Here is a 16,764-nt window from a genome sequence, read left to right as displayed (position 1 = left end):
GAATTCTTAGGAAAAAATGTTGCCGTGTGAAGATGTCCAGGGGAGAGGTGCCGCCCCCAGCCTTGGCCAGGACGCGTCCCTGCAGGGTTTCCCTCCCTCTCCAAGCCGGGGCTGTGTCCCTTCCTTTCACGTTGTCCTCCCCAGATCTTTTTCATGTCTTTGTCGAGTGAGCTTGGGGCTCAGGGCAGCCTGAGGGCAGCTTGGGGCTCAGGGCAGGTCGTGAGGCTCAAGCTTGCAGGCCCTCCGCCTGCAGGAGCTGCGGGGACTTGCAGAGAATCTGTAGGAAGAAACAGCTTCCCTTTCTTATAATTGGGAACATGGGAAACTAGATTCCCCCCCCCTTCCCCCGAAAATGGTTTCCTTGTTTGGGGAGAAACCCGTTCGAGCCCTGGCATGGCCAGACTGTAAGTTAGAGCCACACAGCCGAGATCTAGTCCCAGACGCTGACCCGTGAGGTCTAACTGCTCCTTCAATGGGAACCGTTCTTCCAAAGGCGGCTTGTGAAAAGCTGCGTGCTTAACCCAGCGAGGCCGGCACCTGGGTCCCTGATGGGCCCTCACCACAGCCACCTGGGCCGCTGTCTCCCCGGGGGAGGGTGTGCCGCCTGCAGGGGGAGTGGGGATCGGAGCCCCCGGGTGCTCAGGGGGGCAGGAGTGGCAGACGAAGGCTTCACACGGGCTCTCCGGGGAAGGCAGGAGCCGGCGAGTGCCCTGCGGGAGGCCTCGCTGCCGCTGGGGTACCAAGATGTGACAGGAAGACACGAAGCAAGTCCCCCACAAAGTGCCACCGGCCTTGGCGAGTCTGCATCAGTTTTACTCCATTGTCTCTGAATACCTGAGCACTCAGGCTGGAGCAGTTGGACGTTTGGGTAATTAACCTTTTGCTCCACTCTGCAGGAAGGGGCCAGGAGCCAGCCTGTCGCCACGGGGGACGCCCCCAGGGGACGCCCACAGTCCTGTGCTGGGTGTCGCCTTCCGTGTGAACAGGAGCTCACTTAGGTGAACCTGATCCGCACGGTGCTCATGGGAGAGCAGCCCGCCTGACGCCTCGTGTCCTCCGTCCCGTGGACGCGTGGTCTCTCCTCGCTCTGCGTGGCCTCACGCGCGGCTCCGTGGGCAGTGTGCTCACCGGCGATGCCTCTGCCGGGTGTGCCCGCTGCGTCTGCAGCCACAGAACAAAGGACAGCCGAGGCCACGAGGAAGACGGGCTACCTGACGCCCTCCACTCCCTGCAGCGACCCAGGTGGAGAGTTGTTCTTAATTTGCTGCCTTTTTTTTTAAAGGCCAGATGAACTCATCTTTAGGACAGTGAGCTGTGCTCACGTGCACCGTATGTGTAAAGTGGCACCAAGGAGGAGAGAAAAGGGGTTCCTTAGCAGAAACTTGAACCGTGTCCAGCACGGCCAGGGGTGACCCTGAGGAGGGGCGGTGAAGGATTAAAGCAGCCAGACGAGAGAATACAGTTGGGGCCCGGGGGATCACTGTGCCTGGATGAGAAACAGTGACCCAGCCCCTAAGCCGAAGCTTTATTTTCTAGTCAAATCACACAAAGCAAGGGGAGTGGTCAACAAGTTTATCATGTTCTTGGGAATTTCAACTCTATTTTGTTCCTCAGGCCTTGTTTTGGCAGCACTTCCTGTACCTCCCACAGCCCATTAGCTTCCTAGGAACAAGGGAGGACTACAAGGTCAAGCTTAATTGTGCTGGGAGGGCTCTGCCACAGGTCAGTCCGAGGCCTGACCCTATAGCCACTCCCTACAGAAACTAGAGAATCGAGTTTAAATAAAATAAGCAATGTTTAAAATCAGGAGACTGTCTTCAAACTTCTAGCTTCCTTTAAACAACTGGGTCTGAAGACTGAGTCTTCATTTCTACTCGAGACCAGGGGCTGGGCGGGGTCAGGGCTCAGGGCTCAGGGCTCAGGGGCCGTCTCTGGGACTTGGCTGTCTCCGTGGTCCTGCCTGGGGCCGATTAGAAGCAGCATCTGAGTGTGTCCCAGAGGAGGCACATTTTGGGAGGATAACTCAGAAGGTGGAGGAACAGGGCGGGGTGGGCTGGGGAGGCAGGTGCAGTCTTGGCCTGGGGTGGTCCGGGCCTTAGATGGTAAATGCTGTCCTGGAGGCGTTACAGAGGGAACCTGAGCCTTCCCTGCGTCGGTCTCCTGGCAGCGGTCTCTTGGCAGCGCTGTCGAGAGAAGACGGGGACGTGGGATGGAACGCCAGCCTGCTGCCATGCACACCGAGTGTGAGGGGGAACTGTGGGCGGCTGCTCACCGATGTGCTGGGTCAGCCAGCCGTCTCAGTTCCGAGAGCGACCCATGCTTCGCCTGAGGGGCTGCCGCCGTCCCCACGCCCAGCTGTGACTTCATGGCGCTCCCTGACGAGTGAATTACTGGGCTCCTTTGCCGAATCGTTGGATGACTTTTAAGAACAAAGCACGTTTGTGCGGAAGGGGATTCAGCATGGTCTTTTTTGAAAAGAAAGCACATTTGATGAATTTGGACCAACTGTGAAAATCACAGCCTCCCCCCACCCATGTATCCCCCCCCCCCTTTTCAAGCAACCAGGGTCAGCTGTCGGATCGGAGCCCTTCCCGCATTCATCCCGAGATGGGGGTGCGGTCAGGGAAATGCCCCGACTTCCCGCGCCGAGGCACCGCCACTGAGACGGAAGGAGACCCCACACTGAGGCAGAACCAGGCTCCACGGTCAGAGCATCGGCCCCAGAGATCGCTGCTCATCTCAGTGTCATTTCCCCGAAATGCCCGTGGGCAGAGCTCCCGCTAGAAAAATGAGAACATAACCGACGGTGCAGCCTTGACATTGGACGGAGGGATGGGAACTGACATCTGTCCTCCCGGTCAGATAGCATTCACCCCACCTCAATCCAGAGAAAGGACGGGGCACCTCCACGGGGCGCCGCCTGGACCCCCACACTCCCCGCCCCAGACTCAGCCCGTCTCTGTGAACACAGCCTCCTCCGGGCCGGGGAACAGGGAGCTCCCAGAGGAGGGGGGCTCGCGCTCAGGACTCTCACCTCGTTCACGCTCAACACACACGTGCGAGGCGCTGGGCTGGTGCTCCCGCCCTGCCTGCGCGATTCCAGAGTGGGCGGCCTCCTGTTCGCCCCACAGGCCTTCAGCACGAGTCTGCTCATTCCTCACTGTGTCCCCGGCCCACCCTGGGTGCCCCCTTCCTGGCGGCCATTCCCAAGGACCCCGCTGCCAGCTGCAGGGCACCCCTCTCAGTCGGAGCCTGGGTTGGCCCTCCAGGGCCTCCGAGACCCAGCTGGGTGTCAGACAAAGCTTTTCTCAGAAGGGACTCTCAGGCTGAGAGCTGAGGGTTAAGTAGGAGGAAGCCAGCGGTGAGCAGGTGCAGGGAACAGCATTGGTGGAAGAGGGACCAGCAGGTGCAAAGGCCTCTGGGGGAGGACCTGGAGGGCAGGGTTGTCCGGGGAAACGGAACCAACAGGAAGCATGTGCCTGTGAAAGGAGAGTGTAGGGAATTGTTGGTTGTGGAGGCAGCACCGTTGATGGAATTCATTCCGAGTCCAAAGGCCTGAGAACCAGGAGCTGGCATAAGTCCAAGCTGGGGGCAGGGGAGCCGAGGTGAGGTGTCCCCGCTCCAGCAGGGAGGCAGGGAAACGTGGGGGTCCCTCTGTCCTCTGCCCTTGGCTCTCTTTAGGCCCTTGGTGGGCTGGACGAGGCCCACCCACACTGTACTGCCCCTGCCCCTGCCCCTGCCCCTGCCTCTGCCCCTGCCCCTGCATCTGCCTCTGCCCCTGCCCCTGCCCCTGCATCTGCCCCTGCCCCTGCCCCTGCATCTGCCCCTGCCCCTGCCCCTGCCCCTGCCCCTGCATCTGCCCCTGCCCCTGCCCCTGCCCCTGCATCTGCCCCTGCCCCTGCCCCTGCCCCTGCCTCTGCCCCTGCCCCTACCCCTGCCTCTGCCCCGCCCCTGCCCCTGCATCTGCCCCTGCCCCTGCCTCTGCCCCTGCCCCTGCCCCTGCATCTGCCCCTGCCCCTGCATCTGCCCCTGCCCCTGCCTCTGCCCCTGCCCCTGCCCCTGCATCTGCCCCTGCCCCTGCCCCTGCCCCTGCCCCTGCCTCTGTAGGAGGCGTTTACATCTCTCTCCTGTTGGCCTGTTTCTCTGAAACCCTCCTCACACAGCCCTTCCAGAACCCCATCTGAGACTAGTGGGGAAGAAAGGCTTGTCCTGCATTTCATTCCCTTGTCAGAGAAAAGAGCCCCACCTTTTCTGGGCTCCGGTAATGAAGACAATCCCCAGAGCCCCGGAACGGACAGGGGTCTGGTGCACGGCTGTCCCGCGGCTACAAGGGGCAGGTGCAGGTCCCCGCTGGTGGCCGGGGGTGAGCGGTGAGCGCACACCTGGCCCCGCCTCTGGGCTGCCCTCCGTGCCCCTGATGGCGCTTCCCCGCCCGGCTGACCGGGACAGAGCAGGCAGAGGGGGAAACAGCGGAAATACATTTTGGAAAATGGACAAAGGAGTCTGAATGTATTGACTGATTTGCTAAGGGTCTTGCTGATTTATGACTGACTTCCTCATGCGCTTTGAACAGCCTGAAAATCTTTATTTTGCAATAAAGGTGGGAAAAATACAATAGTTCTTTACAAATCAAGATGATATTATTAAAAAAAATAAACTTTCCATCCCATAGTTTTAGATTCACAGAATTCAGACAGTGTGGGGAGGGAGTTGGCGCAGACCGCCCCGCTGGCCCTGTTATAACATCTGTGAGCCAGGCCGCATTTGTTACAATTAATGAGCCAAGTGGACACGTTACTGACTGAAGTCTCTACTGTACTCAGATTTCCTTAGGTTTTACCGCTGCCCTTTCCTGTCCAGGAGGACCCCACAGACACCAGTGTCTCCTTAGCGCCTCCTGCTGTGCCGGTTTCTCAGACGGCCCTGTGTGGGTGACCTTGACCGTGTGAGGAGGACGGGCAGGGGTTCTGTGGGAGGCCCCTCCGCTGGGTTCGTCCGGGGCTCCTCCCGTGGACACAGGAGGTCTGTGGAGTCAGGTTCGAGGACACAGGTGGCGTGTCCTCCTCCCGTGCTGCCCGCACGTCTGAGTGCGCGGTGGTGCCTGAGCGCCTGGCGGGTCCATAGAAACTGGCTCTGAAGGCAGACCGGTGACGTGACCGAAGTGGCCCCGGCGCTCCCGCCCAGCCGCCCTCCTCACGCGTGGGACGGGGCGGAAGGTAACGGAACAGGCGGGCCGGGAGCTGTCAGCAGGGTGCAGGGGGCTGGGACATTCGGGAACCAAAGGGCTCTGTCTCACCTTTGCCCCCAGACCTGACAGCTCCCACCGGGCTGCCTTGTGGGGACATGGAACATGTGTTTCTGAAATGAATAAGGTCCCAGCGGACACACAGGCAGAGACTCCTGGGTAAGGAGGCCCCAGGTTCGGCGTGGGGCCAGGTTAAGCTCCAGCCCCGGATGGAAACCCGAGGCCCAGGCGCCCTGCGGGGCTGCTGGGGACGCGCCTCTGCCACACGCAGCCCCCACGTCCTGGGTTAACAATGTTCCTTTTTCCTCAAGGAAAATGACTATTCTTTTTAAAATCTTTATTGTTGAAAGTATTACACATGTGCCTTTTCTTCCCCCCCCCCCCCCCCCCGCAAGCCTTCATACCCCCGTCTGTGTCTGTGGGTTATGCACACGTGAGAGGCTCAGGCGAAAGCCAGAGCCCAGGGGGCGCAGAGGGGCCCTCAGGCTCCTGGTGGTGCTGGAGGGGGAGCCTTTGGGGGAGCCCTTGGGAGAACGACTCGCCCGGCCAGCCTGGCCCGCAGCCCGCGGAGGGGAGGCAGGTGGCGCCCATCTTCCTGATGGATGAGCTTCACCTCCTCACCCAGGAAGCGGTTCGGCAGGAAGTCGCAGAGCTGAGGGCCTGCAGGTAGAACCGCGGCTCAGGCTCCTCTCCACGGCGGGGCGGCCTCCATGGCGCTCACCTTGGGAGGCTCCTGCTCGTCCTGGAAGAGAACGCGGTTTCTCGGCTTTCAGGCATCTTCTCCGCCAACTGGAGGAAGAAGTGGCCCCGCCCCGGAGAGCCACACTGTCCCCGTCCCCCGTGGGAACAGAAGCCCAGAGAGAGGTGGGTGTGGAGGCCGCAGAGGCAGGCCTGGCGGTGACCGCAGCCTCCACCTGCTGGGGTGATGCTGGCCAATCCGGGAGCTCAGGGTTGCTGGGCAGTGAGGAGTTAAGGTAGGAAAACCCCTGTCGGCTGGTCCTGGAGGAGGCTCTGCAGGTGGAGACTGGATAAGACGCAGGAGGGGGCCGGGGGCTGGGAGAAGGGGCGCCGCTGAGGGCACTGGAAAACGACTATTCTTGTGTTCAATCCTGCAATAGTGGCCAGGAATTTGTTTTTGTTTTTCAAGCAGGAAGTTGCCAGGAAGCGTCATTCTTTTGTTGATTATATCTATTCCTTTAGGACACAAAGTTCTCTTTAATTATTTTTTGGGGGAAGGGACGCCACACTTCTACTCGATTAGGAGAAACCTTTTCACCAGCACAGAAGTCTCCGCTACACTCGCCCTGCCCTGGGGCTATGGGGAGGGTCCCGGGCCCCAGGCTCCTCCGGGAGCTCACGGAACCGGCACCGTCCTCTGCGGCCTCCTTCCTTTCTGCTCATTTCCTTCACACGTTTCAGGAAGCGCTCTCGGCTCTTGAGGGCTTCACAGGCTCAATACGGGCACTGACTCCCTTGGCCAGAACCTTGCCCTCACCTGCACGTTCGCGATGCCGTGGCGCGCTGCCGTGGGCAGGTTGGTGGGGCCTTCCTTTCTGAACAGCCCATTCCCTCGATGTCCGCCGTATCGCCTTCCTTGAGGCCTCGCATGTTCGTGGCCGGAGGAATAAGTCCGTGTTCCCTAAAAGGCCTAGGGGACACGTAACGGTGCCACTCTCTCCCTTTGTGCTAGTCATTTTGGCGAATTACTGGAAGATGGTGGTGATATTTTTTAACCTTTTAAAAATAGAGAAGCCACCTTAGCTCCGGCCGGACAGAACAGGCTGGGTTGTGCTGTGGGCGTGGCTTGCTGAGCCCGAGGCTGTGAATCCGGCCGAGGCTGGTCCTGGAGCCGAGATGCAGCCGGTCATCCACACCAGCTCAGGGTTTAAACCCACGCACCTGCCGGCACGCCCATAGTGTGTGCGCGCGCTCGCGTGTGTGTGCGTGTGCGTGCGTGTGTGTGTGTGTGTGTGTGCGCGCGCGCGTGCGTGTGCGTGTGGTGTGCTCTCCTGTCCCCAGAGTGTAAGGGGCACGGCCCTCTGTGGAGGCGGGGAGCCCAGAATCAAGGTGTGAGGAGGGGACCCTCTCGGAGGCGCGCGGCCTCTTACCTCCGGGGTCACCTGTGACCTCGGTGGGTCGTGGCTCCCGTCGGCCTCCATCCTCACCTGGGCCCTCCCCGGCGTATTGGACAAGGAAGCGGGCGTTTTGGACTGGAACACGGGTGTTCCCCGGGCAGGATGGTTCCCGGATTCTTTGTCCGTCGGAGTCGAAGAATGAGTCCTCGGACGGAAGGCGTAGAGCAAAGGTGGAGGGGGAAAGGGTCCCGCAGAGCAGACCCCCACGTGGGGAGGGGGAAGGGTGCCCCTGAGTCCCTTTTCCCTGCGGCTTACGAAGGCTGCACACCTTTGTGCCTTGACATCCCCTCTGATGGGTCACTATTCCCTTGGACTGGTTACTCTAGCAACTCCTGGGTCAAAGGTCAAACCTCACCTGGGACCCGTGAGGCTCTCCCCTCCTCCCTTATTGTTTTCGATCCCTTTGGGCTTCTCCCTCCTCTGAATGACGGCTTCCTTCCACTCAGTGACAGACCTGCGGCTCCAGCCCCTCCTTCTAGCCCAGTGACGGCGAACCTTCTGAGCTCGGCGTGTCAGCATTCTGAAAAACCCTAACTTACCTCTGGTGCCGTGTCACATAGAGAAATTTTTTGATATTTGCAACCATCGTAAAACAAAGACTTATATTTTTCATATTTATTTTAAATATTTAAATGCCATTTAACAAAGAAAAATCAACCCAAAAAATTAGTTCATCGGTTCGCCATCACTGTTCTAGGGCGTGTGCCCATGGCAGCTCCTCAGCTCCCCTAGTCTAGGGAGATACACCTGCTGCTGCCCTGGTCCCCTTCATTTCTAAAATGTCCTCAACCTGCCTATTTTACCCCCCAAAATTCCTGCTTCAACGAGGCCCGTCTGCTGACTCATCCTAACCAGTTTCATCTGCAAAGACCCTGTTTGCAAGTCAGGTCGCCTCCCCAGGGGCCGGGTTATGGCTTCAGCAGGGTTTTTCGGTGGAAACCACTCCAGCCGTAACAGGTGGCCACCAAGTACACGTGGCAGGAAGGACAGCCATGGCTGCGGGGCTGGCCGGGGCGGCGGGTGAGAGGCCGCAGGGACCGGGGGCAGCTGGGATGGGCGGGCAGAGAACAGAACGCTCTTTCAGGAAAGGCATCGGGAGGGGTGGAGGGAGGGCCGGACTGGAGAGACCCTTGTCCCTGTGAGCCTCTGGGGACAATGGTTCTTTTACTGGAGAAGCTGGATTGAAAGGGAGACCCTCCCAGTGGCGGAGGGGACGGCCAGCCCCTCCCGGGCCCCTGTTCCCTCTTGCACAGCCCGAGGCGCCTCCACCCTGCACGGCTGGGCACACCCTCCGCGCTCCGTGCTCCCAGCAAGAGGGGCGGAGAGACGGGCCAGCCCACAATTTTTATTTTATTTTATTTTTTTGTTTATCTATTTTTAAAATATATTTTACTGATTTCAGAGAGGAAGGGAGAGAGAGGGAGAGATAGACACATCAGTGATGAGAGAGAATCATGAATCGGCTGCCTCCTGCACGCCCCACACTGGGGATCGAGCCCGCAATCCGGGCCTATGCCCTGACCGGAATCGAACCCTGACCTCCTGGTTCACAGGTCGGCGCTCCACCGCTGCGCCACGCCGGCCGGGCCAGCACATGATTTTTAAAAAGTAACTATTTGGATCAAGTAATTGAATAATTAAAAAAATAGGTTGCGAAGTCCAGAAAGCTTCGGGGCGCCCGGGGTCCAATTGTGTCCTCTTGGTGGGACCGGTTCAGGTGGGGTTTCTTTAGCGCCATCAACTGCCGAGTTTGAGGAAATAAGTGGCTCCCTGGCTGGCACCGTCTTTTCCCAGAGCCCATGGTGACGCCTGGACACCGGGCGGGTGACACCCTGACACCGGGCGGGTGATGGGGAGCAGGAGGGCCAGGCAGCGAGCTTTGTTTCGGAAGCTTCTCCGGTTTCGGGGCCACACCTTCCCCCACGCCTGCATCACCACACCCGTCACCCGGTGGAGGGTAGAGGGAGCCACGCTCAGCGGGCATCAGTCCATGAAGGCTTCTCTGTGCGGGGGCGATGTCACAGCCACCCCACGCAGTCTAGGCATCTCCTGCAGTGACCACCACCAGCCCGTGGCCCCAACCACGTGCCCCTCAGCCGCCCACCGGAGCCCCGACGGGCTGAGTGCTGCGAGGCCCCTACTGGGGTGGGAAGGCGGTGCCTGTCTGCTGGGGAGCACAGACACCCCAACAGGGCCAAGGGCTCGGTGCTCGAGGCGGCTGCGGGGCGGGGGGGGGGGGCGGGGGGGGGAGGGCCGGCTGCGCCCGAGGGAGGAGGGGCAGGGAGGGGCCGTCTTCTGCTGGCAGCTTGGCTGGAGGCTCAGCAGGCTGCACGCGGCTCCCCGGAGGCGGAGTTAGGGGCCCCATCCTCCCCTGTGCGCTGCGCCCCCTCATCTCTGTCCCCAGTGGCTCCTGCCCCCAGGAGGCCACGTCTTCTCGGTTTCCATCCGTCACTTCGCATACCAAGGCCTCCGTCTTCTCTCTCCCAGGACAGAGCTTTTCAGTTTGTTCAGTCGCCCTTAGCGTCCAGCCTGGTTTAGGATGGTCTGAGACACAGGCCGTGTTTATTTTTTCTTTTTACAAGTAAATCGCGGTAAAATACACATGGTACAGTTTTCACGTGCAGCTCAGTGGCGCGAAGTGCGCTCATCTCCAGGCTCTTCACCTGGTGAAATTCTGCCCGTTAGACACTGACTCCCCGTCCCGCCCCTCCCTCTGCCTCCACGGACAGGACTCCCCCAGGAGCCTCACACAGTGGGACTCCCACCTGCAGGGACCTCACACAGTGGGACTCCCACCTGCAGGGACCTCACACAGTGGGACTCCCACCTGCAGGAACCTCACACAGAGGGACTCCCACCTGCAGGAACCTCACACAGAGGGACTCCCACCTGCAGGGGCCTCACACAGTGGGACTCCCACCTGCAGGGACCTCACACAGAGGGACTCTCACCTGCAGGGACCTCACACAGAGGGACTCCCACCTGCAGGGGCCTCACACAGTGGGTCTCACACCTGCAGGAACCTCACACGGAGGGACTCCCACCTGCAGGGGCCTCACACGGTGGGACTCCCACCTGCAGGGGCCTCACACGGTGGGACTCCCACCTGCAGGGGCCTCACACGGTGGGACTCCCACCTGCAGGGGCCTCACACGGTGGGACTCCCACCTGCAGGGGCCTCACACGGTGGGACTCCCACCTGCAGGGGCCTCACACGGTGGGACTCCCACCTGCAGGGGCCTCACACGGTGGGACTCCCACCTGCAGGGGCCTCACACGGTGGGACTCCCACCTGCAGGGGCCTCACACGGTGGGACTCCCACCTGCAGGGGCCTCACACAGAGGGACTCCCACCTGCAGGGGCCTCACACAGTGGGACTCCCACCTGCAGGGGCCTCACACAGTGGGACTCCCACCTGCAGGGGCCTCACAGAGTGGGACTCCCACCTGCAGGGGCCTCACACAGAGGGACTCCCACCTGCAGGGACCTCACACAGTGGGACTCCTACCTGCTCTGCTGGTGTCTGGCTCATTGCAGCCCCTGAGGCTGATCCGTGTGGTAGTGCGGTCAGGACCCGTGTGTATGTGCCGTGTGGGCACGTTTCGTTTACCCGCTTATCTGCTCATGGACGTTAGGGCGGTTCCTGCTCAGAGAGGACTTGGTGACTCATCAGATACTTCCTGAGCGTCTGCTGGGCGCAAGGCACAGCAGCTCTTCTGGGAAAGGCCCCCAGGGCACAGCGTTTCAGTTGCAGTTTCCAGCTGGCTGTTAGGGCGCCTGAGACCTCTGTCCCCCGAGGGCCAGGGCCCCCAGGGCTGCCACGGGGCTTCCAGAACCTTCAGCCCGGCTTTCGTGGTTCTTGGTAATAAATACTGCACAGCCCCGGGGATTGAAGGTCTCCGCAGGCCTGGCATCTCACGTCCCTGGTGACGTCCCACGCTGAGTGGAGCGCCCCTCTTAAAACGACGTTCCTGATTCAGAGCACAAGGTGCGTGGCTGCCCAGCCCCCTGTCCTATCAGCCACCGGCCGGCGGGGGCAGAGGCTCGCCTTCGCGCTGTGGGCCTGAGCGGAGCACGTCTCATTTCTGTGACTGTTTTCACCAGGGACCAGGGTCGGCCGGAGGACCCACTTGCTCAGCGGCATTCTAGGTGGTTCTGAAAGAGGTGTTTGCGCTACAGCAGGGGTGGGGGCCTTTTTTCTGCCAAAGGCCATTTGGATGTTTATTTACTTATTTTAAATATATTTTTATTGATTTCAGAGAGGAAGGGAGAGGGAGAGAGATAGAAACATCAATGATGAGAGAATCATTGGTCAGCTGCCTCCTGCACGCCCCCCCACTGGGGACGGAGCCTGCAACCCGGGCCTGTGCCCTGACCGGGAATCGAACCGTGACCTCCTGGTTCATAGGTCGATGCTCAGCCCCTGAGCCACGCCGGCTGGGCACTGTTACCTTTTAAACATTGGTTTGTTTTTAGTGGTGCCACCATCGCGGCCACTATTAGGGTTTTTAGGCAAAAATGAGCAGTAAGTGACACCAGTTTCGACACAGCCTGCTCCCCAATCTGGGCCAGTGTCTGGTTTTGCACGGCCCATGAGCTAGGAATGAGTTTATATTTCACATGTTTTGAAAAACAGTCAAAAGAAGAATTTCACAACGTGTGAAAGCGACAGGAGATGCGACTGCCTGGGTGCATGGTGCAGCGTTAGTGGAGGCGCCACGCTCGTTTGCTCCTCTGTGGCTGCTTTCCCGCCACAGCACCATCGTGGCGGAGCTGCGACAGGCTGGGTGGCCCCCAAACTCAAAAATCCTCCCTGTCTGGCTCCGTACAGGTTTCTAAATTATATTTGTATTGATTTCAGAGAGGAAGGGAGAGGGAGAGAGAGAAACGTTAATGAGGAGAGAATCATTGGCCGCCTCCTGCACGCCCCTACTGGGGACCGAGCCTGCAACCCCCTGACTGGGAATCGAGCCGTGACCTCCTGATTCATAGGTCGACGCTCAACCGCTGAGCCATGCTGGTTGGGCATTCTGACTCCTTACAGACGCCTGCCTAGACCCCTGTTCCCAGCAGTGTTCTTTTTTTTTTTTTTCCCCTCTCTCTTTTTTATTGTTTTATTGCTTAAAGTATTACAAAGGGTATTACATATGTGTCCTTTTTTTCCCCCCGTCCTTGACAATCCCCTGGCCTCCCCTACCCCCCCAGTGTCTTATGTCCATCGGTTATGCTTATATGCATGCATACAAGTCCTTTGGTTGATCTCTTACCCCCCTCCCTCCTGACCCCAACCCTCCCTGGCCTTCCCGCTGCAGTTTGACAATCTGTTTGAGGCAGCTCTGCCTCTGTATCTATCATTGTTCAAAAGTTTACAATGGTCTCTATTATCCATGAATGAGTGAGATCATGTGGTATTTTTCCTTCATTGACTGGCTTATTTCACTTAGCATAATGCTCTCCAGTTCCATCCATGCCGTTGCAAATGGTAAGAGTTCCTTCTTTCATACAGCAGCATAGTATTCCATCGTGTAGATGTACCACAGTTTTCTAATCCATTCAGCTACTGATGGGCACTTAGGCTGTTTCCAGATCTTAGCTATGGTGAATTGTGCTGCTATGAACATAGGGGTGCATACATCCTTTCTGACCCAGCAGTGTTCTTATGATGGTCTGTGGGGGCCATGTCTCCTGCTCCAGCAGCAGCCGGGACAAGCTCACTGTCCCAAAGAGCCCCACCCTCCACCCCAAGCACAGCTCTCATGCCCTCACTGCTCCCAAGTCCAGTGGGCGGAGGAGAGCAAAGCCTTCCATCTTTGCAGGCAGGTGCTACGCCTATGGCAAATGAATGGGGAAAGAAATTCAGACTAAAGTGTGAATGTCTAATAGGCCTGCCTTTGTTCTTTCACGCATTGGATGCACCGACATTTTCCAAGGCATTTGCCCTCAGAACGTATCATCTTTTAGGGGCCGTCACCAAGTCTGCACAGCAGACTAGGACCCAGTCGCCCGGTGCCGACTTTTCGATCATCCCTCATCTGTAAAGCACGTAGGGGAGCCAGCGCGTCTGCAGTTTAATTCGCCGACGGTGCGAAAACAAAACTCCGAGGAGCTGCTAGTAAATGCAAATCCAACTTCCCTCCGCTCAAAATTTGCTGAAGTTTCCAAAATCACTGGGGTGAGAGGCCGTGAGCGCGGCAGCCCGCGGCGCATGCTTGGCCCGCGAGGGGAGACGTGTTAGCTGCACGGTTTTAAAATTCCAGGCGAGTGTGGTCATCTCTTCCTGCTCCCAGCGTCCACCGCGGAAGCCACAGCTCACTCTCGCCCGAGCAGTCCCTGGGCAGACGGATGACATAACACCGGTCAGAGGGCTGCCTGACTGTCGCGGGGGCAGCCGGCTGCAGATGCGCCCGGAGCGCGGGGAGGCCGGGCAGGCCCCGGAGCTCAGCGCCTCCACCACCCAGGCAGCCCGCCAGGCAGCTCCGCAGGCTGCTGGGAGGCCTGCAACAAGCAACACAAGAAAGCGCTTCCCAGGCTGTCACTCCTGGAGCGGGCTCCCCTTCCTCCCCCGGAGAGCTAGCGCCTCTTTTTAGGTTTTCCAGGGAAACCCCTCTTTCTTGTTAGGTGAACAGAAGCGAGGGGAGCCCTGCGGGAAGCGGGCGGCTCTAGCCTCTCTCGGCGCTTGCCCAGCGCCTGCTACCGGAACAGACGGGTTGGTGAGGAAGAGACCTCGCGTTGCCCTGTGTGTGTGTGTGTGTGTGTGTGTGTGTGTGTGTATGTGTGTGTGTGTGGGGGGTCGTTATTCACGCCCCCCCCCAGGCTTTTGGGAGGCGGCAGTGAGGCAGTGAACCGCATGCGCCCGCCGGAGCCCCGGGCAAGGACGGAGACTCCTTGGGGTGCGCACCTGCTCGCCCACCCGAGACCACGCCTGGGCCGCTGGCATCTCCAGAGGTGCCTCCCCTCCGAGGGTGACCACTTGCGACCTAGGAAAGGCGCCGCCTGTCCTGGAACTTCGAAGGCGCGAATCCACTCCGCGTGGACCCTGGTGTCTGGCCGCTCCGCTCACATGGTCTTGAGACACGTCCGCGCTGCTGTTCTTCTATTGCTGCGTGGCATTCAGGGAGAGAGGCAGAAACCTCAGTGAGAGAAACGTGGACCGCTGCCTCCTGCCCGCCCCTCCTGGGCATCGAGCCCAGGACCCAGGTGCGTGCGCTAACTGGCCATCGAGCCCGAGACGGGACCACACTCACCCAACTGAGCCGCACGGGCCAGGGCTCCCGCTCCTTCCTTCGACGGCTGCTTGCCTGGTTCGCCGCGGCTGAAGTGTTCGGGCAAATTCCACCGTCCGCACAGCCCGGCGGCCTCCATTCCTGGGGAGGAGGCCCCTGGGTGACCGAGGCCGACGATCACGCCGCGTGGGCCCCGCACGCGCTCACGAGATGCTTGTGCCTCGGCCTTAACTCGGCTAAAAAGGAAGTGGCCTCCGTTCAACAGCAAATCGAATGGCTTTCTCTCTGAGCGGCTCTGCCTGCAGCCGACTTCCATAATTCCTCTCCCAGCATGCCGAGCGCTGGAGGACCCCGCTGATGGGGACTGAGGTCCTATTTCTGCTTCTTGCTAAATTCTCTTTTATTAAAAGCCAACGTTTCCGAACTCCAGGCAAACACGTGCGATTACCGCTCTGTAAGGCAGCCTGGCGAGTCCTCCCGGATGAGGACCCACCAGAGAGAAGGACCCCCGCTCCCCCCCCCCCCCAGAGAAGCCAGTGAGCTCCCCAGGAGCCCAGAGGCAAGGAGGGGAAGCAGGGGGAGTGAGAGGATTTGGATCATCTGTCACTCCTTCCTCCGGCCCAGAAAAAGTGCAACCCAACCCACAGCCAGCAAGTCCACTCTTATTGTCCTCCGCGCACACAGGGGACAAGACAACCCACTACGACTAACACAATAATAAACACCTCCCGAGCTGGGCATCTCCCCTCCTCCGCCCGCAGGTGCGCGGAGATGGAGCAGGCGGAGGCAGGCTCGGCTCTCGGGGGGTGGGGGGGGTGGGGGGGGTGGAACCACGTGACCTTTGCTGCTGCTCCGTAAGGTTTCTTTTAAAAAACCTTTATTGTTGAAAGTACTACCTCTGTCCCCCTCTTCTCCCCATTGACCTCCTCTAGCCCGCCCCCTGACGTATGATTTCTTAGTAACAAGCACCACGCTTGCGCTTACGTAATGATGATGCTTTTTATACAAACGACGCCTACAAAATCCCAGGGCCTCCTTCCCCGGGGCCGGCCACTTCCCCTTCCCCTTCCAGCTGAGTCTCCTTTGTCGTGGGCGGCCTGCCGGAAGCAGGCGGGCAGCTGTCAGCGCGTGGCTGTCCACTAGAGAAACCCTTTCACGGCGCCACAACATTTTTTTTTTTAATGTATTTTATTGATTTTTTACAGAGAGGAAGGGAGAGAGATAGAGTTAGAAACATTGATGAGAGAGAAACATCAATCAGCTGCCTCCTGCACATCCCCCACTGGGGATATGCCCGCAACCCAGGCACATGCCCTTGACCGGAATCGAACCTGGGACCTTTCAGTCCGAAGGCCGACGCTCTATCCACTGAGCCAAACCGGTTTTGGCATCACATTTTTATTTTTTAAAAAACTCTGGTTAATCCTCACCCGAGGATATTTTTCCCATTGCTTTTCAGAGAGGGTGAAAAGGAGGGAGGAAGGGAAGGAGGGAGGGAGAAACATCAGTGTCAGACAAACTGATTGGTGGCCTCTCGCATGCACCCCAACTGGGCTGGGGATCGACCTGCAACCCAGGTACGTGCCCTTGACCAGAATTGAACCTTGGTGCGCGGGCTGATGCTCTAACCACTGAGCAGCACCAGCTGGTGGCCGTCATGACATTTTAAAAAAGAGAGTCTACCCGTCAGTGTTTGAGTAGCCGTTAGCAAATGACAGTTGTAAATCCCGTGCGTCCACTGGAAGCCGGACCGGGGACGGAATGCTCAGACACGGGTCTCCCGGGCACTCCCCGCGTGTGCGCCCACGCCACCGGGCTGCCTGGTGCTGGGCCCGGGACCTCATTCCCCCTTGCTTCCCCAGGCTGCCTTTCTGCTCACCCTCTCCTGGTCACAGCTCCCCACCGGGGGCCTGTGTGCGCCCAGGGCAGTGGGAGGCGGGCGTCCGTGGGCCACCCGAAACTACGCAGCCTCTTGTTCGTGCGTTTCCCAGAGTGGACCCCCGTCCTGTGGGTGGGTTCTGAGGGTGGCTGACAGGACCCCCAGCACAGAGCGCGCTGCCGGGCCCGGACTCTGCCAGCACCACTGGGATCTCAAAAGCCCAATTCACAACGGCCTAGGTTCTCCCCAGCTTGCTGAGTGATGCCCCAAATCGGGCCATG

At 59.4% G+C, this 16,764-nt stretch overlaps 1 long non-coding RNA gene across 1 annotated transcript; it reads right to left on the bottom strand.

Annotated features, from left to right (window-relative positions):
• Nucleotides 1-6,860: 6,860 nt before the first annotated feature.
• On the bottom strand, nucleotides 6,861-11,059 carry LOC132226896 (uncharacterized). The gene is made up of 3 exons (XR_009451081.1): nucleotides 10,884-11,059; nucleotides 7,354-7,496; nucleotides 6,861-6,979 (listed from the first exon to the last, which is right to left on the bottom strand). It is a non-coding gene; the product is annotated as an uncharacterized LOC132226896 (long non-coding RNA).
• Between the last annotated feature and the right edge of the window lie 5,705 nt (nucleotides 11,060-16,764).

This window comes from Myotis daubentonii, chromosome 2 (genome assembly GCF_963259705.1).
Source record: "Myotis daubentonii chromosome 2, mMyoDau2.1, whole genome shotgun sequence".
In the NCBI taxonomy this organism is placed as follows: Eukaryota; Metazoa; Chordata; class Mammalia; order Chiroptera; family Vespertilionidae; genus Myotis; species Myotis daubentonii.
This window is presented reverse-complemented; position numbering and strand designations above follow the sequence as displayed.